The sequence below is a fragment of the Pseudophryne corroboree genome (assembly GCF_028390025.1).
Source record: "Pseudophryne corroboree isolate aPseCor3 chromosome 3 unlocalized genomic scaffold, aPseCor3.hap2 SUPER_3_unloc_9, whole genome shotgun sequence".
NCBI classification, from domain to species: domain Eukaryota; kingdom Metazoa; phylum Chordata; class Amphibia; order Anura; family Myobatrachidae; genus Pseudophryne; species Pseudophryne corroboree.
The window spans coordinates 2,559,493-2,578,699 of NW_026967585.1; the positions used below are offsets into that span (position 1 = coordinate 2,559,493).

General features: G+C 43.2%; 1 long non-coding RNA gene across 2 annotated transcripts; it reads left to right on the plus strand.

Moving 5' to 3' along the window:
• Positions 1 to 10,094: 10,094 nt before the first annotated feature.
• On the plus strand, positions 10,095 to 13,880 carry LOC134984862 (uncharacterized). Of its 2 annotated transcripts, XR_010191789.1 has the most exons (4): positions 10,095 to 10,129; positions 10,281 to 10,385; positions 13,167 to 13,262; positions 13,372 to 13,880. It is a non-coding gene; the product is annotated as an uncharacterized LOC134984862 (long non-coding RNA). The 2 variants fall into 2 exon arrangements; XR_010191790.1 differs by lacking the exons at positions 10,095 to 10,129; positions 10,281 to 10,385 and adding an exon at positions 12,785 to 12,845.
• The last annotated feature ends 5,327 nt before the right edge of the window (positions 13,881 to 19,207 follow it).

The window sequence follows — 19,207 nt, forward strand, 5'->3', positions numbered from 1 at the left end:
AGTATTCTTAATGACGACACAGAGGTAGGTACAGCAGTGGCCTACTGTACCGTAATGCTATATATTATATACTGGTGGTCACTGGTCAGCAAAACTCTGCACTGTACTCCATTCTATATAATATTATACTGGTGGTCCCCAGTCCCCACAATAAAGCAGCACACTGAGCACAGATATGGAGTGTTTTTCAGGCAAACAATGTATACTGGTGGTCACTGTCAGCAGCAAAACTCTGCACTGTACTCCTCCTATATACAGCTGCTCCCCAGTCCCCACAATTAAGTAATAAGCAAGCACAAAATTTTTGCAATGCATCAACATAAACGGAGAGGATGCCAGCCACGTCCTCTCCCTAACATTTCCAATGCACGAGTGAAAATGGCGGCGACGCGCTGCTGCTTATATACAATCCGAATCTCGCGAGAATCCGACAGCGGGATGATGACGTTCGGGTACGCTCGGGTTAGCCGAGCAAGGCGGGAAGGTTCGAACCTGCCTCGGACCCGTGTAAAAAGGGTGAAGTTCGAGGGGGTTCGGTTTCCGAGAAACCGAACCCGCTCATCACTAGTGCTTACATGGAGTTTACTTGTAAGCCAACTTGGTAAAAGTGCATACAGGTGTCTTTTGCCTTTACTCTCCTCCGGTGTGTATGGATTACACTGCATAAGTACGTATCCGAATGTCAAATGCTTAAAATATTGACATTCATTTCACAGATAAAAAATACTAAAATATAAAAAGATACAGGAACATTTCCATCTTTTACTCATCAGCTCCAAACGGTCAGATTATAACATCGTCACCATTCCCTGGAGAGTGGAATCCCGGGATAATCTCACCCTCCTGATGGTTCTAGACCAACAATGTGCTGGCAAGGCTGATGTACTCTGTCCTGTTTGTCACCACTCCCTACGCGTTCCCACGCTCCTGGCGTCTTTGTCAAGAAATGGTGACAGACTAACATTCATGCAATTTATACCTAGTGGCCGGAAATGGGTCACCGGAAGTAGCCATGTTTTATGTGACACATATGTAACTTCCATATTATGTCCAACTTCCATACTACGTCATTGGGCATGCACTCATTATAAAAATACATCCCAAAATATTATTTTATAACACCTGTAGCATAAATATATATAGGTTTTTAATCCCTAAAACTTCTTAAACATATGGGCGGATATGACGTTTTTCTTTCCCCTCATCTGAGGGCGGAAGTTACGTCTTTAGTTTAGTTTGGCTCCTATCTCCACTTCCTCCATTGGGACAATAATATCATCTCTATCAATCCCATCCCATATCAATGAATCATACTGGTGGAAGTGACGTCACTCCCCCATCCCTGACTAAGGGCGGAAGTGGTGTCACTCCCCCATTCATGACTAAGGGTAGAAGTGGCGTCACTCCCCCATTCATGACTAAGGGTAGAAGTGGCGTCACTCCCCCATTCATGACTAAGGGTAGAAGTGGCGTCACTCCCCCATTCATGACTAAGGGTAGAAGTGGCGTCACTCCCCCATTCATGACTAAGGGTAGAAGTGACGTCACTCCCCCATTCATGACTAAGGGTAGAAGTGACGTCACTCCCCCATCCCTGACTAAGTGTTATGATTCCCGTACTCCAGACCAGAGGAGATCTTTATGGCAGAGGTCTGAATACAGGAAAGATATGCTGGAACGGGAGCAGGAAAGCCTAGTAACCCCATGCGCCCTAACTCCGTTGTCTCGCCCGTGTTATCAGAAATCCCCTGAAAGACTATGGTTGCTTGAGCCCATGGCAGCCGCGTTCGAAGGGCGGATTATGTCTGCCCAACCCCGATGCCCCCTCAGGTCTTAATGGGAGACAAAGGGAAATCCGAGACAGGGTGATAACAAGGGGCCCTCTGACTAAGCAACCAGGCCAGGGGTTACAAGCTATCTAACTTTAACCAAAAGTATGTGCGGACACACCGCCAGGGAAAAGGACAACCAAAGATCCACTGATCCGTTACTCCTATCCAGCACCGCTGGATACCAGAGTGGATGTGTGGGGGCGGAATCCTCCGCAAAAGCTCCAGAAACTAAATACACAAAATAATAAATAGCAAGCGGTCAAGCCGCAACACACGGCTACGCCGCGACTCACGAACACCACAGGATGTTAAAGGTGCTCGGTCGGACTCCAGGAATAGATGACAAATTCCGAGTACTGGATCACTGGGGACAGGAACAACCGGGTTGAGCAGGACTGGAAACTCTCTGTAACTGACACAGCAAACAGGAAGCTATCACCGGCGTCTGTGAGAAGTCCTGGGCGTGCTTAAATATGGGATCCCTCCAATCATGATCCAGACAGGGTAATAATTACATGATGCCGTGCAGCTGCATGCTGCACGGCCAGAAAACACAAGCACTTGATAATTAAGACCCAGCAACGGGGAACGCGGTCTGAACGTGGCGTCCCCGTTGCTAGGGTCTGAGCGGCTCCGTGCGCCCGGCGTCTAGCGTTGCTAGGGAGCCGGCGGCTGTCTGCCTGCGGCGTCCCTAGTTGCTAGGCGCCGGGCCGCACTGACGGGCGGACCCTCGGCGCCTAACAGTACCCCCCCCTTGAGGAGGGGTCAAGGAACCCCTAAGGCCAGGTTTCTGAGGAAATTCTCGAAAAAATGCCCTTTTGAGCCTCGGGGCATGGAGATCCTCATCCAGGACCCAAGACCTTTCCTCTGGACCATAACCTCTCCAATGTACCAAAAAATAAAGCCGACCCCGGGACAACTTGGAATCGAGAACCTTCTCTACTAAGAACTCCTGCTGACCCTGTACATCTATTGGTGATTTCCCCTGAGAGATCTTGCGAGGAAATCTACTGGACAAAACATATGGTTTTAACAAGGAGCAATGGAAGGTATTTCCGATCCGTAAAGTTTTTGGTAAACGTAACCGGAAAGCCACTGGATTGACTTTTTTGATAATTTGAAATGGTCCAATAAATTTAGGACCCAATCTGGCAGAGGTTTGTCGAAGTTTAATGTTGCGAGTCGACAACCATACCCTATCTCCAACTTTAAAAGTGCACGGCCGCCGGAGCCTGTCAGAAAAATGTTTCTCCCGAAATGCCGCTTTTCTGAGAGCCAGATGCACTTTTCTCCAAATGAGTTTGAGATGAGAGGTTAAGGTTAGTGAGGAGACAGAGGAATGTTGAAAAAAGGAATTAGCTCTGGGGTGAAAACCAAAAACTGTAAAAAATGGAGATACATTGGTGGAGGAATGACAGGCATTGTTGTAAGCAAACTCAGCAAACGGAAGAAACTCAGACCAGTCATTTTGGAGTTTGGCCGAGTACAAACGCAAATATTTTTTTAATGATTGATTAACTCTCTCAGTCTGCCCGTTGGATTGGGGATGGTAACCAGACGTTAAAGATAATTTCATCTTTAATGAGGCACAAAAAGACTTCCAAAATTGTGCAATGAATTGTGGACCCCGATCAGAAACAATGTCAGTGGGTAACCCATGGAGTCTGAAAACATGGCGGAGAAACAAGACTGCCAATCCCTGGGCAGATGGCAGTCGGGGAAGAGCAATGAAATGGGCCATTTTGCTAAAACGGTCCACTACCACCCATATGACTCGGCATCCGGCTGACAGAGGGAGGTCCACCACAAAATCCATGGAAATATGAGACCATGGCCTAAGAGGAACATTCAAGGGCATAAGTTGACCGATAGGCAAGGAACGGGGAACCTTATGCTGTGCACAGACCTGACAAGAAAAAACAAACTCCTTAATGTCTTTGGAAAGACCAGGCCACCATACCGAGCGGGAAACTAATTCAAAAGTTTTAGCGATCCCCGGATGCCCGGCAACCTTGCTATCATGAAACTCTGTCAAAACCGTTGCTCTCAAAAACTCGGGGACATAAAGACGACCAGCAGGAGTATTTCCAGGAGCTTGATGTTGAAGCTGCTTTAACTGGGTAAATAAATCTTGTGTGAGACCTGCCCGAATGACTGAAGACGGAAGTATGGGAGTAACAGGACTGTTGTCTTGAACTGGAAGAAAACTGCGTGACAGGGCATCTGCCTTGGTATTCTTGGAACCTGGCCTGAAGGTGATAATGAACTTGAAACGAGTAAAAAATAAAGCCCACCGAGCTTGCCGGGCATTCAGCCGTTTAGCTGATTCAATGTATTGAAGATTTTTGTGATCAGTCAAAACTGAAATGGTATGAGTGGCTCCTTCAAGCCAATGCCTCCACTCCTCGAAAGCCCATTTAATAGCCAGTAATTCCCGGTTACCAACATCGTAGTTGGATTCAGCAGATGAGAATTTCCGGGACATAAAGGCACAAGGATGTAATTCCAGGGAATCCGGATCCTTCTGAGATAGGATAGCCCCTACTCCAACCTCCGAGGCATCAACCTCAACAATGAAAGGCAATTCTGGGTTGGGATGTCTGAGGACCGGGGCTGAGACAAAGGCTTGTTTCAAGGCCTGAAAAGACAACTCTGCTTCACGTGACCAGTTGGTAGGATCCGCTCCCTTTTTAGTCAGTGCCACAATGGGGGCAACTAGGTCAGAGAAAGAGTGAATAAATCTTCTATAGTAATTCGCAAACCCTAAAAAGCGCTGAATTGCTTTTAAATTGGTGGGTTGCGCCCAACTGAGGATGGCTTGGAGCTTCTTTGGTTCCATACAGAATCCCCGAGGGGAAATAATGTACCCTAAAAAGGATACGTCCGTGACATGAAATTCACACTTCTCCAGCTTGGCATATAGGTGATTTTCACGTAATTTTTTTTAGAACCTGACGCACCTGGGTAACATGTTGTTCAATAGAATCAGAATATATCAAAATATCGTCTAAGTAGACTACAACGAATCTTCCAAGAAATTCACGGAGCACATCGTTAATGAGATCCTGAAAAACTGCCGGAGCGTTGGACAGGCCAAATGGCATAACCAGATACTCATAGTGGCCTGATTGAGTACTGAATGCCGTTTTCCACTCATCCCCTGACTTGATTCTGATGAGGTTATATGCTCCTCTCAGGTCAATCTTAGAAAAAATCACAGCCGAACGCAGCTGATCGAAGAGGACAGAAATCAGCGGCAAAGGGTAAGTATTTTTAACTGAGATTTTATTCAAGGCTCTGAAGTCAATGCAAGGTCTGAGTGATTCATCCTTCTTCTCCACGAAGAAGAAGCCTGCACTTAAAGGGGATTTAGATGGCCTGATAAATCCTTTCCCTAGGCTTTCTTTAACATACTCATTCATGGCCACAGTTTCAGGTCCGGACAATGCATATAACCTTCCCTTAGGCAAAGTGGCACCTGGAATTAACTCGATAGCACAATCATAAGGCCTATGGGGAGGCAGAATATCCGCATTGCCCTTGGAAAATACATCAACAAAATCCTGGTATTCCACAGGAATGGGTGCGGGAATGACAGCAGCTATTCTGATGGGAAGCGTAATACATTCTTTATTACAGATGGTACCCCATTGTAAGATCTCCCCCGACTGCCAATCAATGATGGGATTATGAAAGGCCAGCCAAGGGTGACCCAGAACCACAGGAACTGCTGGGCAATGGGTAAGGAAAAACTCAATCTTTTCAGAATGCAGAGCTCCTACCGAAAGTAGAACAGGAGGTGTACAGAGAGAAATATTCCCATTGGACAAGGGACTCCCATCTAAATCATGCATGGTGATACACCTACCCAGGGCTAAGTGAGGAATACCAAAGGCCTTAGCCCATGTTAGATCCATAAAGTTCCCTGCAGCTCCACTGTCCACAAAAGCCGAGACCGAGGAACAGAGGCTGCCAAAGGAAACTTTAGCTGGAACCAACAGTGAATTATTTGAGGAGATAAGCTGCAGACCAAAGTGAACCCCCTCACAACTCACTTGGTCGAGGCGTTTCCCGACTTGTTCGGAGAACTACGGGCAAAGTGTCCCTTACCCCCACAGTATAAACAAAGACCAGATTTTTGCCTTCTGGTTCTTTCTTCAGAAGACAGTTTGGAGAGGCCTATCTGCATGGGCTCCTCTATGTCCATCGGAATGGAAAAAACACAAGGAGAAGACCCAACAGATGCTCCTTTTTCAGCCCTCCGCTCTCTGAGACGACGATCAATCTTAATAGAGAGCTCCATGAGTTTATCGAGAGTCTCAGGAGCGGGATACTGAAGGAGACTGTCTTTTATAGACTCGGATAAGCCGAGGCGAAACTGACTGCGCAGGGCTGGGTCATTCCATCCACAGTCGTTCGACCAACGGCGAAACTCCGTACAATAAATCTCTGCGGGATTCTTACCCTGTCTGAGGGCACGCAACTGACTCTCGGCGGATGCCTCTCTATCAGGGTCGTCATATAATAGCCCTAAGGATCCCAGAAAGGCATCTACAGACAATAACGCCGGATCGTCTGTCTTTAAGCCAAAAGCCCAGGTCTGAGGATCCCCCTGTAGCAAAGAAATAATGATTCCTACCCGCTGAGATTCCGTACCTGAGGAGACTGGTCTTAAGCGAAAATACAGTTTACAAGACTCTTTAAAATTAAAAAACTGCTTTCTATCCCCAGAAAAACGGTCAGGCAGATGCATTTTTGGTTCAGGAATGACCCTCGGGGAAGTCCGTAACAGATCTTCTTGTGACCTCACCCGAAGGGACAGATCTTGAACCATCTGAGTAAGCTCTTGAATCTGACTAACTAAAAGCTGGCCAGGATTTGGCCCAACACCGGAGGGATTCATGAGGCTGACAAATCTCCCAACAGAAAAGGGAAAAAATTAACTCCTGTAAATTTTAAATTTTAGTCTGGCCGGTGATAATGTTATGATTCCCGTACTCCAGACCAGAGGAGATCTTTATGGCAGAGGTCTGAATACAGGAAAGATATGCTGGAACGGGAGCAGGAAAGCCTAGTAACCCCTGGCGCCCTAACTCCGTTGTCTCGCCCGTGTTATCAGAAATCCCCTGAAAGACTATGGTTGCTTGAGCCCATGGCAGCCGCGTTCGAAGGGCGGATTATGTCTGCCCAACCCCGATGCCCCCTCAGGTCTTAATGGGAGACAAAGGGAAATCCGAGACAGGGTGATAACAAGGGGCCCTCTGACTAAGCAACCAGGCCAGGGGTTACAAGCTATCTAACTTTAACCAAAAGTATGTGCGGACACACCGCCAGGGAAAAGGACAACCAAAGATCCACTGATCCGTTACTCCTATCCAGCACCGCTGGATACCAGAGTGGATGTGTGGGGGCGGAATCCTCCGCAAAAGCTCCAGAAACTAAATACACAAAATAATAAATAGCAAGCGGTCAAGCCGCAACACACGGCTGAGCCGCGACTCACGAACACCACAGGATGTTAAAGGTGCTCGGTCGGACTCCAGGAATAGATGACAAATTCCGAGTACTGGATCACTGGGGACAGGAACAACCGGGTTGAGCAGGACTGGAAACTCTCTGTAACTGACACAGCAAACAGGAAGCTATCACCGGCGTCTGTGAGAAGTCCTGGGCGTGCTTAAATATGGGATCCCTCCAATCATGATCCAGACAGGGTAATAATTACATAATGCCGTGCAGCTGCATGCTGCACGGCCAGAAAACACAAGCACTTGATAATTAAGACCCAGCAACGGGGAACGCGGTCTGAACGTGGCGTCCCCGTTGCTAGGGTCTGAGCGGCTCCGTGCGCCCGGCGTCTAGCGTTGCTAGGGAGCCGGCGGCTGTCTGCCTGCGGCGTCCCTAGTTGCTAGGCGCCGGGCCGCACTGACGGGCGGACCCTCGGCGCCTAACACTAAGGGCGGAAGTGACGTCACTCCCCCATTCATGACTAAGGGTAGAAGTGACGTTACTCCCCCATTCATGACTAAGGGTAGAAGTGACGTCACTCCCCCATTCATGACTAAGGGCGGAAGTGGCGTCACTCCCCCATCCCTGACTAAGGGCAGAAGTGGCGTCACTCCCCCATTCATGACTAAGGGCGGAAGTGACGTCACTCCCCCATTCATGACTAAGGGCGGAAGTGACATCACTCCCTCATCCCTGCCTAAGGGCGGAAGTGGCGTCACTCCTCCATCCCTGACTAAGGGCGGAAGTAACGTCACTCCACCATTCATGACTAAGGGCAGAAGTGACGTCACTACCCCACCCCTGACTAAGGGCGGAAGTGGCGTCACTCCTCCATCCCTGACTAAGGGCAGAAGTGACGTCACTCCCCCATCCCTGATTAAGGGCGGAAGTGGCGTCACTCCTCCATCCCAGACTAAGGGCAGAAGTGACGTCACTCCACCATTCATGACTAAGGGCGGAAGTGACGTCACTCCCCCATCCCTGACTAAGGGCAGAAGTGACGTCACTCCCCCCCATCCCTGACTAAGGGCGGAAGTGACATCACTCCCCCATCCCTGACTAAGGGCGGAAGTGGCGTCTACTCCGTGTTTTGATAAGAACAAACTTATCATAACAGAAGAAAGATTATTATTGCCCATTTTGTTTAAAAAACTGAATAAATCACAATTTCTATAGGGATAATGACAAAATAATAAAAAGCAAAAACACAAACCAATACGCTATCAGGGCCGGTTCGAATGCCCTCGGCGCCCCGGGCAGGGAATGGGGGCGTGGCTTACTACAGGGGGCGTGGCCAGTCACGCCCCCTGTACAGCAGAAGCGCCGCTTAAATGCTGAGCGGTGCGCGATGACGTCATCACGCACCGCACAGCAAAAGGTCCTCTCCGCGAAGTGAAACTAGACGCGTAGTGTCTAGTTCCCTTCGCGGAGTGGACCTTTGCTGTGCGGTGCGTGATGACGTCATCGCGCACCGCTCAGTAATGGTCCTCTTTGCGAAGGGAAACTAGACGCTACGCGTCTAGTTCCCTTCACGGGACCAGAGCCGCAGGAGCCGGGGGGACACAGCGGGCAGCGGAGGGCACAGCAGTGGCGGATCTTGCCATGGTGCGGCACTCTCCGGATGGCGCCAGCGCCCTCCGGAAGGCGGCGCCCCGGGCAAAAGTACTGCTTGCCCGTGGCAAGAACCGCCACTGTACGCTATGTGATAAGAATCACAGTACTAAACCATTGGATATATATGTAAAATTTGTATATTCAAAAAGGTCCTTACTGCTTTATACATTTTCACTAAAAGATGAGTATATATAGATCCTAATTATCACAAATTGGTCACTTATATTGATTAACACTTATTTAATAAATAGCACTATTAATACCTTTATTTAATTGATGAGATAACAGCACTTTATTACTATTTAGAATTCAATATTAATGTTACAATTCTAAAGGGCCCTACACACTAAAAGATTATCTGTCCAATCTGGCTGATTGGAAAGAAAATCTGGCAATGTCTGGGATCAAATGGCAATTGACTATTTGCTCTCAAACACTGGAAAACAGACAAAAATGGACTTTAAGACACATTGGTTAAGTTTGTTTCATTAAACCAATTTATCTGAACTGTTTTTGTCCATTTTCTTGATTTTGGTAGCAAATGGTTGATTGTCATTTGCTCCCAGCCATTGCCAGATTTTCTTTCCAATCAGCCAGATTGGACAGATAATCTTTAAGTGTGTAGGGCCCTTAACTGTGAAAAAAGAGTTTGACTTTAATGACCAAAGAACTCTTTACTAGTAGACCTTATAAAGAATTTTTGTTTAATCTTTATTCATCACAGAAAGAATCCCTAAAGCTAACCACAAAATTTAACATCCGCTGACACATTTCCATCGAACTACGGGACCGTGGCACGCAAACGGCGATCGTGATTCGCATGTGATGTACTTCCGCCGGAGGTGCGTGACTGTGACACGCACGCGGTGCGTATTTCCGCCTGAACCGGAAGTGCGGTGCGTTGACACGCACGCGAGAGTGGAACGCATGTAGCGTTCAGATTTTGTCCCCTCTTATTTTTATAATGTCAGGAAGCAGAATTGATGTTAGTTAATCAGTAAGAATGGCATTCCACATAGTACTATGAGGTCTTAACACATTACTAACTAATAATAAATTAATTAATCAGCCAGCAGGAAGTGATGTAATATCAAGGGAGCTATAAAGGGATGCCCCTATATTGCCTCTCATTCTGTAGTTGGGATTCAGTGAGGTTGCACTTGTTCCTGTAAAAAGTAAGTTTGAGTACTATATTGGTATTTTTGGAACTTAGTTATTGGATGGTCTCTTTGAAAATTCATTAGATGAATGGATTCCTTAATTGAAGAGTAACTACTTAATTTTAGTATGATTGTAATATACTGATTTAGATTTACTTGTCCACAGGGAATAGTTTCGTTCAGGATTTGAAATTTTTCCTAAGTCCTCTGTTTGGTGACATGTATAAACAGAGGTAGACTATAAGGTTCCACCATTCTTGATTGAAAATAGGTAAGAACCAGACTAATTTAGTGCAAATATTGAATACCATATGAGGTTAAGTATTTCAGATGTTAAAAAGTTCTTCTTGCTGGTTATAAATTACAGCTGTGAACTTAATTGGCTCTCTAATGATTGATTGAATATACCACTCCCCATTGCATGTTAGATTAAAGACATCATTTAGGGGATCTGTTAGGTAACCAGTAAGAATGGCATTTCACATAGTACTATGAGGTCTTAACACATTACTAACTAATAATAAATTAATTAATCAGCCAGCAGGAAGTGATGTAATATCAAGGGAGCTATAAAGGGATGTCCTTATATTGCCTCTCATTCTGTAGTTGGGATTCAGTGAGGTTGCTCTTGTTCCTGTAAAAAGTAAGTTTGAGTACTATAATTGTATATTTGGAACTTAGTTATTGGATGGTCTTTTTGAAAATGTATTAGATGAATGGATTCCTTAATTGAAGAGTAACTACTTAATTTTAGTATGATTGTAATATACTGATTTAGATTTACTTGTCCACAGGGAATAGTTTCGTTCAGGATTTGAAATTTTCATAAGTTCTCTGTTTGGTGACATGTATAAACAGAGGTAGACTATAAGGTTCCACCATTCTTGATTGAAATTAGGCAGAGCCGGCCATAGCTATAGGCAAACTAGGCAATTGCCTAGGGCATTTGATATGCCTAGGGGCATCAGCAGCTTCTGCTGATTAAAATGATATGCAGCATGCCTATATTCTGTGTGTAGCTTTTCATATGCAGATACAGCCACAGTCTCACACAGTATATAGGCATGCCTCATATCATTTTAATCAGCAGAAGCTGCTTGTGCATCCTAGCCACATTGCAATGCAAATAAGATGCATTTTCATAAAAAAAGGTGCCCGACGTTAGCATTGATGCAAGATTTGTGAGGACACATCTGTATCCAAGCAGAGGCAGAGGTCACAGTGTTAGTGGCAGTGTGAGTGCTGTGTGCATGTGAGTGGGTTGGTTGTGCAGTAGTGTTTGGAATATGTGTAAGGGGCACTATGTGTATCATTATGTGTATAAGGGCATTAATAATGTGCAGCATATGTGTAACAGGGCACTACTGTATGTGTGTCATTATGTGTATAGGGGCACTAATAATGTGCAGCAAATGTGTAGGGAGCACTATACATGTCATTACGTGTATAAGGGCATTAATAATGTGCGACATATGTGTAACAGGGTACTACTGTATGTGTGTCATTATGTGTATAGGGGCACTAATAATGTGCAGCAAATGGTTAGGGGGCACTATACATGTCATTATGTGTAAAAGGGCATTAATAATGTGCAGCATATGTGTAAGGGACATTATGTGTAAAAGGGCATTAATAAAGGTAGTCATAATGTTTAAGGCGCATTATGTTTATAAGGACATTAATAATGTGTCTCATATGTGTAAGGGGCATTACTGTGTGGAATTATGTATATAAATGCATTACTAATGTGTGGCATTATGTGTACAAGGTGCTCTACTATGTGGCGTTGCATATAGAAATGGCACTACTGTTTCATCTAATGTGAATAAAGAGCAATAGGGTGTGGTGTAATGTGAAAAAGGAGAAATTCAGTGTGATGTAATGTGAATAAGGGTCTCTATTGTGAGGAGTAACTTTTATAAGGTAAAGTGATACTACTGTGGGATGTAATATGAATTATGGACACTATTGCATGATAAAATGTGAATAAAGTTGCAGTACTGAGTGGCATAATTGGAATTGGGGTTACTATTGTGTGGCCATGCCCCTTGCCATCAAAATCACACCCCTTTTTGGGCTGTGCGCCAAATGTGCGAACTGTTCCTATTTAAAATATAGGGGATACAAACACCAAAATAAGGACTGCTATGGATGAGGGGTGATGGTGATGGGAAAGAGGTGCAAGGTCAGAGGCGGAACCAGCTGTGGTCCTAGGGGGCACCAGCCAAAATCTTGCCTAGGGCATCATATTGGTTAGGGCCGGCTCTGAAAATAGGTAAGAACCAGACTAATTTAGTGCAAATATTAAATACCATATGATGTTAAGATTAGTATTTCAGATGTTAAAAAGTTCTTCTTGCTGGTTATAAATTACAGCTGTGAACTTGATTGGCCCTCTGTACCACTCCCCATTGCATGTTAGATTAAAGACATCATTTATTAATTAGTTTGGGATAAAAAAGTTCTTCTATTTGAATCACCTTAAATACCTTACATTAAATACTGACATCAGCATGGTCTCTTATAATCAATTGAGGAAGTTGTTGTTATATCTTCTCTGATTTGTTGGTAGCATCTATGTTATTTTAATGGTAAACAGGATGTTACAGGAACATTTCCTATCAACAATCATTTGAGTGACAAAAAACTATTTTATCTTTATCCCTTTTACGGAACGTAACATCATCTAATTTCAACCAAATTTATATATTTTTTTTTGAAGTCTATCTAGGTATGTATTGTACAATGAGTTGTAATGTGGATATAATTGTGTGTATATTGTGAATTTGAAGTTTTATGTGGACTTTAATTGGGGTGTTCTATAACTATTGGTAGTTTCTGATACTTGTAGACCCTGCCCTTTGTATCATTTCCATCAGCTGAATTGATGTTGATTATGTGGATAAATACGGAGCTATTTGATTTATATTGACATTCATAATATTCTTTCGACTTTCCCTCCCTCTTCCCTTCTATTGACTCTCCCTCCCTCTTCCTTTTATCATTTGTATATGGATAATGTTTATTGATTATTATAACGATAATGTTTCAGATATTCTATTTATCGAATTGAATATGTGATTGGATGTAATCATTGGATATTCTAAACCTTTCTAATCAATGGTAATCACTCCTACTATAAGAACTGGTATGTATGTTAATCCACAATAGATTTCAATGGAATACTTACCTGGATAATAATATGTCTTATTAATGAAGACTATATGATTTATATATTTCCATTTGTAACTATCCAGATTCCAAACCCCTGATGAAGTCCTAACGGACGAAACGCGTTGGGTTTTGCAACGTCTGGTTAACAAAGTCCTTATCACAAGCATCTGGTTGGAGATACATCCATTTCGAGTTCTGACTGTGATTACCTGGCTGTAAAATCCTCACATCCAACTGTCATTTATGTACAAGATTGTAATATTGTTTTATATGAATTTTTAGAAGGTTGTGTCAATAACGAACGCTTAGGATAAATATCGTTTGTTTCTGTACAATAAAAACTTTTAATTATTGTCATACAAAAGGCATATTGGCTCCCACGAGAATCCATTTCTATTTATATATAGATCCTATTAATAAAAAAATATATCATGAATCACCTAAATACACTACTCCTAGAATACAGCTAATAAAATCTGTATATGCTAATTCAGAAAGAGGTTTGAGAGTTCCTTGATTCCACTCTCTGACATGTATCAATTAATAAATTCACAAAACCATTTGATTTTGAAATCATGATTTAATCCCAGTGGTTGTAAGGTTTTAAAATAAAAAATCATACTCATTTAATTTTTACGTAATCTATTATCTCTATCAATTGCTCTCCAATTATTCTTTGTTATCGCTAATCCACAAAAATTCTTCATTCCTTTTAATGATTGATTGTGGAACTTCTTAAAATGTAACAAGAATGGATGTTCTTCATTACCCTTATCAATATTACGAGTATTTTCTGCCCATCTTAATATTAATGCTCTCTTCGTTTTCCCTACATATAATTTATTACACGTGCATGCAATCATATAGACTGCATAGTTGGTGTGGCAAGTAATAAAATCCTTTCATTCGAATACACCCATAGATGTTTCTATTTCAGTTACTTGGTGTTTTTATTAGGACATGCTTTACATAACTTGCAATCACCACATCTATAGAAAACTTTATTTCAGGCTAAAAGTCTAGTTCTATCCATCGGGAGGGAACTCTGAACAATTTTATTCTTAATTGTGGGGGCTCTTTTATAAATAAAGTTTGGCTTTTCTGGTAGGATGGATTTTAAGGTTGGATCTTTTAATAGGGTGGTCCAGTTTCTTCTTACTACTTATTCCACCTTTTTATATTGTCAATTGAATTGGGTGACAAAAGCCAAACCCATAACTTTCATCTTTATCTAAGGTAACTTTCTCCTTGCATAATAACATATTCCTATCATATCCTTCCACCTCTTACTGTTTTATTTAATTTATTTTTATCATATCCTTTTCGCTCAAATTTTGAAACCATATCTGAGGCTTGTTCCTGAAAGTTATTTAAGTTGGAGCAGTTCCTTCTTAATCTAACCATTTGCCCCTTAGGTATATTTTGTAACCACTGTGGCACATGGCTAGTATCCGATCCAATATACGTGTTAGAATCTGTGGGCTTACTATAAGTACTGGTAACATATGAATTGCTTATGCAGAAAGTCAGATGTATGTTGACATTGTTCTCATTTAGATGTGCACAAAAGGCATGAAGACTATTTCTATTTCCCCTCAAGATGAAGAGAACGTCGTCTATGTACCGCCACCATTGCACCAAGGGGATCATTCCGAGTTGTTCGCTAGCAGATTTCGGTCACAGCGCAGCGATCAGGCAAAAAATCGGCACTTCTGCGCATGCGTATGCGGCGCAATGCGCACACGCGTCGTACTATTACAATGAATGATGTAGTTTCACACAAGGTCTAGCAAAGCTTTTCAGTTGCACTGCAGGCCACAGAGTGATTGACAGGAAGTGGGCGTTTCTGGGTGTCAACTGACCGTTTTCAGGGAGTGTGCAGAAAAAAGCAGGTGTGCCAGATAAAAAAGCAGGCGTGGCTGGGGAAACGCAGGCGTGACTGGCCGAATGCAGGGCGTGTTCGTGACATCAAAACAGGAACTGAATAGTCTGAAGTGATCGTAAGCTAGGAGTAGGTCTGGAGCTACTCTGAACATGCACAAAATAATTTTTTAGCCACTCTGCAATCTTTTCGTTCGCACTTCTGCTAAGCTAAAATACACTCCCAGAGGGCGGCAGCTTAACGTTTGCATGGCTGCTAAAAGCAGATAGCGAGCAAACAACTCGGAATGACCACCCAAGTCTGCGCCCCAGCCATGCCCAGTCCATACCGCAATGTTCTCCCATGCAGACATAAAAAGATTTGCATAGCTGGGTATGAACTTGGTGCCCATGGCAGTACCGACTTCCTGCTTATAAAAACAACCATCAAAGTTAAAATAATTGTTTCTTAAAATAAATGTTATACCTTCAACCAGAAACTCTATAAGTGAAGCTTCAAATTTTTCTTTAACTAAGGTATTTCTAACAGCTTCTATACCATCACTATGTTTTATTATTGTATATAGCGATGACACATCTGCAGTTACAAGACAATAATTAGCATTCCAATTTACATCAGTAGATAAAGACAACCTTTCTGTCAAACTTGACAGGTGACACACCCCTTTCACCTAGGCTCCGCCCCTTTAATATTAAATGATAGTGTTTTATATCGCTTTAATATTAAATTTTATATAAATTTATAGTGTTCGATATTAAACCGTATTAAAAATTTTCGCATAACACCAGTCGCAGAGTGTCACGCAACACCAGTCGCAGAATGTCACGCAATGCAGCGCGTCAAATCAGGCGGATGAAAGATGCATATTACACAGTGTTAAAACCTGGTAGTTTTAGCGGCATTGATCAATATTATGGGTCGGTTAAAAATAAATTTAAAAGATCCGACGTAAGAAAGTGGTTACAAGAACAAGACGCATACACGCTGCACAAGCCAGCAAGAAAAAACTATAAAAGGAACATGATTTGTGTATCGGGTATAAACCAACAGTGGCAATGCGATTTGGCCTCGCTGATAGATTTGTCAAAATACAACGATGGCGTTAAATACATATTAACAATCATCGATATATTCAGTAAGAGGGTGTGGGGTGAAAGTCTGACCGCTAAGAATGCAGCAACGGTCGCTAATGCTTTTGAAAAAATATTCCAGCGCGGCGATGTGCCGATGAAGCTACAAACCGATAATGGTAAAGAGTTTCTAAACAGAAACCTAAAAAAGGTGTTAGAAAAATACGGTATAAATCATTTCACGACCAATAACGATGTGAAAGCTGCTGTTATAGAGCGCTTCAATAGGACTTTAAAAACACGCATGTGGCGCTATTTCACGGCAAAGAATACCTACAGATATATAGACATTTTACAAGACTTCATACGCAGCTATAACACATACCATAGAACGATTAAGTGCGCTCCAAACGATGTGAATGACTCTAACGCATTGAGTGTCTTCAAAACGACCTACGGTGATTACTTTAGAAGTAAGAAATCCCCAGTTTGTTTAGGAATCGGTGACCACGTCCGTATTTCTAAATATAAGGACATATTTCAGAAAGGTTACGAACAGAGCTTTTCTGAGGAGATTTTTGTTGTACGTAGTGTGAACAGTAAAGGGATTAAACCGCTTTATAAGTTGGCAGATCTGTATGGTGAAGTTATAACAGGTAGTTTTTACCCCGAAGAGCTTCAAAGCATACCAAAAAACTATAACAGAGTTTACAAAGTGGAAAAGATTTTAAAAAATAAGACGGTCAGAGGCCGTAAATACGCGTTAGTCAAGTGGCGCGGGTACCCCGCAAAATTTAACAGTTGGGTCGCAGCATCGGTGATAAAAGACATATAAAGATCATCAGTATCTAACAAGACGAGCGATGGATGACAAGTCGTTCTACATAACCTTACCCAGCAACGCATCGGCTGTTACCTTCCCGCAAGATAAGATTTCTAACTATACGACAAAGTTGGCTAAACCGATAGACTTAAATGGCGAATGGGAAGTGGCACTTACTGAGATACAATACCCGCATACGTGGAATACATTGGATTTACAAGATTGTAGACTGCAATTATCATGGGATGGAACGGCGGAACAGCCGGTGGCGAGAGTCGCGAGTTTGTGCATTAAACCCGGTTTTTATGAAACAATCGAAGCGTTACTGAACGTAATCAACACTGAAATTGTACAAGTGAAACTGGACGTTGGATTAAGACTAACGTATGATCCATTTGCACGCGTTGTAACATGTGACAGTAAACTGTTGTATCAAATCCACGCCGGTTCTAAGCTGACATGGATACTGGGTTTACAGCCTAAAACTAATATTACTAAACCATGCGCCGACATCAAAGGCGGCCAATATACGATGTACGTGTACACAGACATTATCGAACACCAACGGGTCGGGGATAGTTATGTACCGCTACTTCGCACTGTTGAAATGAAGGGTTATAACAATGAGGTTGTCACAATACGATACGAGAAACCCGATTACGTACCATTGTGCAAAACACATTTTGACACGATAGCCATAGAGATAAAGAACGACCAAAACGAGAACATGGCATTTAAGTTTGGGAAAGCGATCGTGAAGCTACACTTCAGACGCCGCAAAACTGAATTTTATTAACTAAGCAGAATGGTTGCTGTTAAAAATTATGGCGATCCGGGCCTCTATGCGCAATATTATAAATCTCAAGCCGGTAATGGATTACCAGGCTTTCACGGCAGCGCATACATGTACGGCTGCGGTTTAGGCGGTATTTTTCGAAGTCTTTTCAGAAAAGCTGTTCCTCTTTTCCGGAGAGGTTTAGAGTTGGCTAAACCGCATATGAAGACAGCGGTTCGTAATATAGCGAAAGATGTTATCGGGCAAGCCACAACGGCCGTTGTGAATAAGATACACGAGGCGAACCAAGCAAAGCAAGACGGTTCAGGACTAATATATACAAGAAAAGGCGTGTCTAAAAGAAAACGGAAGCGTATGATAACGCTTCCGCCTTGGGACATACCCTTTTTAAATAAAAAACAGAGACGACGCAACTCAAAGAAGAAGAGAAAGCCGAAGAGTGCCGTTGGTGATATTTTTTAAACATGTCTTTCATACACCACAAATCCGTTGAATGTGCAAAAACAGAGCTGGATCTTTTTGACGTGCCCCCGACACAAACTAGCATAGAGAAAAGTCTATACGTCGAAGTTCAACCTTTAGCGGCGTTATCCGACACAGCTCCGCTTGAATTTTATATAGCAGCCAGCGGTGAACACTACTACGATCTGAACAATATGCTGTTGTACGTGACATGTAAGATCGTACGAACCGATAACACGCCGATACCGCAAGGTGCGCGGGTCGCGCTTATTAATTACCCAATAGCGACTTTATTCAACTAAGTGGATGTAACTTTGGGCGACAGGCTCATATCACAATCCAACAATCTTTACGCATACCGCGCGTACATTGAGACTATATTAAATTACAGCTCGGACGCATTGTCAACAAAACACACAACAGGATTATTTTACAAAGATGCGGATGGTGAATTTAACAACACGGCGCTGGACGGCCCGAATACGGGATTCAAAAAACGAGCAGGCGCAACAGTGCAGAGTCGCACTGTTGAACTGCTAGGACCGCTTCACTGCGACCTTTTCCATCAACATAAACTAATTTTAAACGCCGTTGATCTGAAGATTAAACTAACCAGAAACAAAGACGCATTCTGCTTAATGTCGTCTGAGGCGGATGCCTTTAAAATACAGATCACAGCTGCATCCCTGTTCGTGAAAAGAGTTCAGGTCTCACCGGCCGTGCGGATTGGGCACGCGCAGGCTCTGTTAAACGGTAACGCGAAATACGCGATTGACCGCGTTGGGATGAAAATCTACAGCGTACCAACAGGCAGTAGAGTATTTAATCTAGAAAATGTATTTTTAGGACAAGTGCCGAAAACAGTTATAGCCGGTTTCGTGGATAA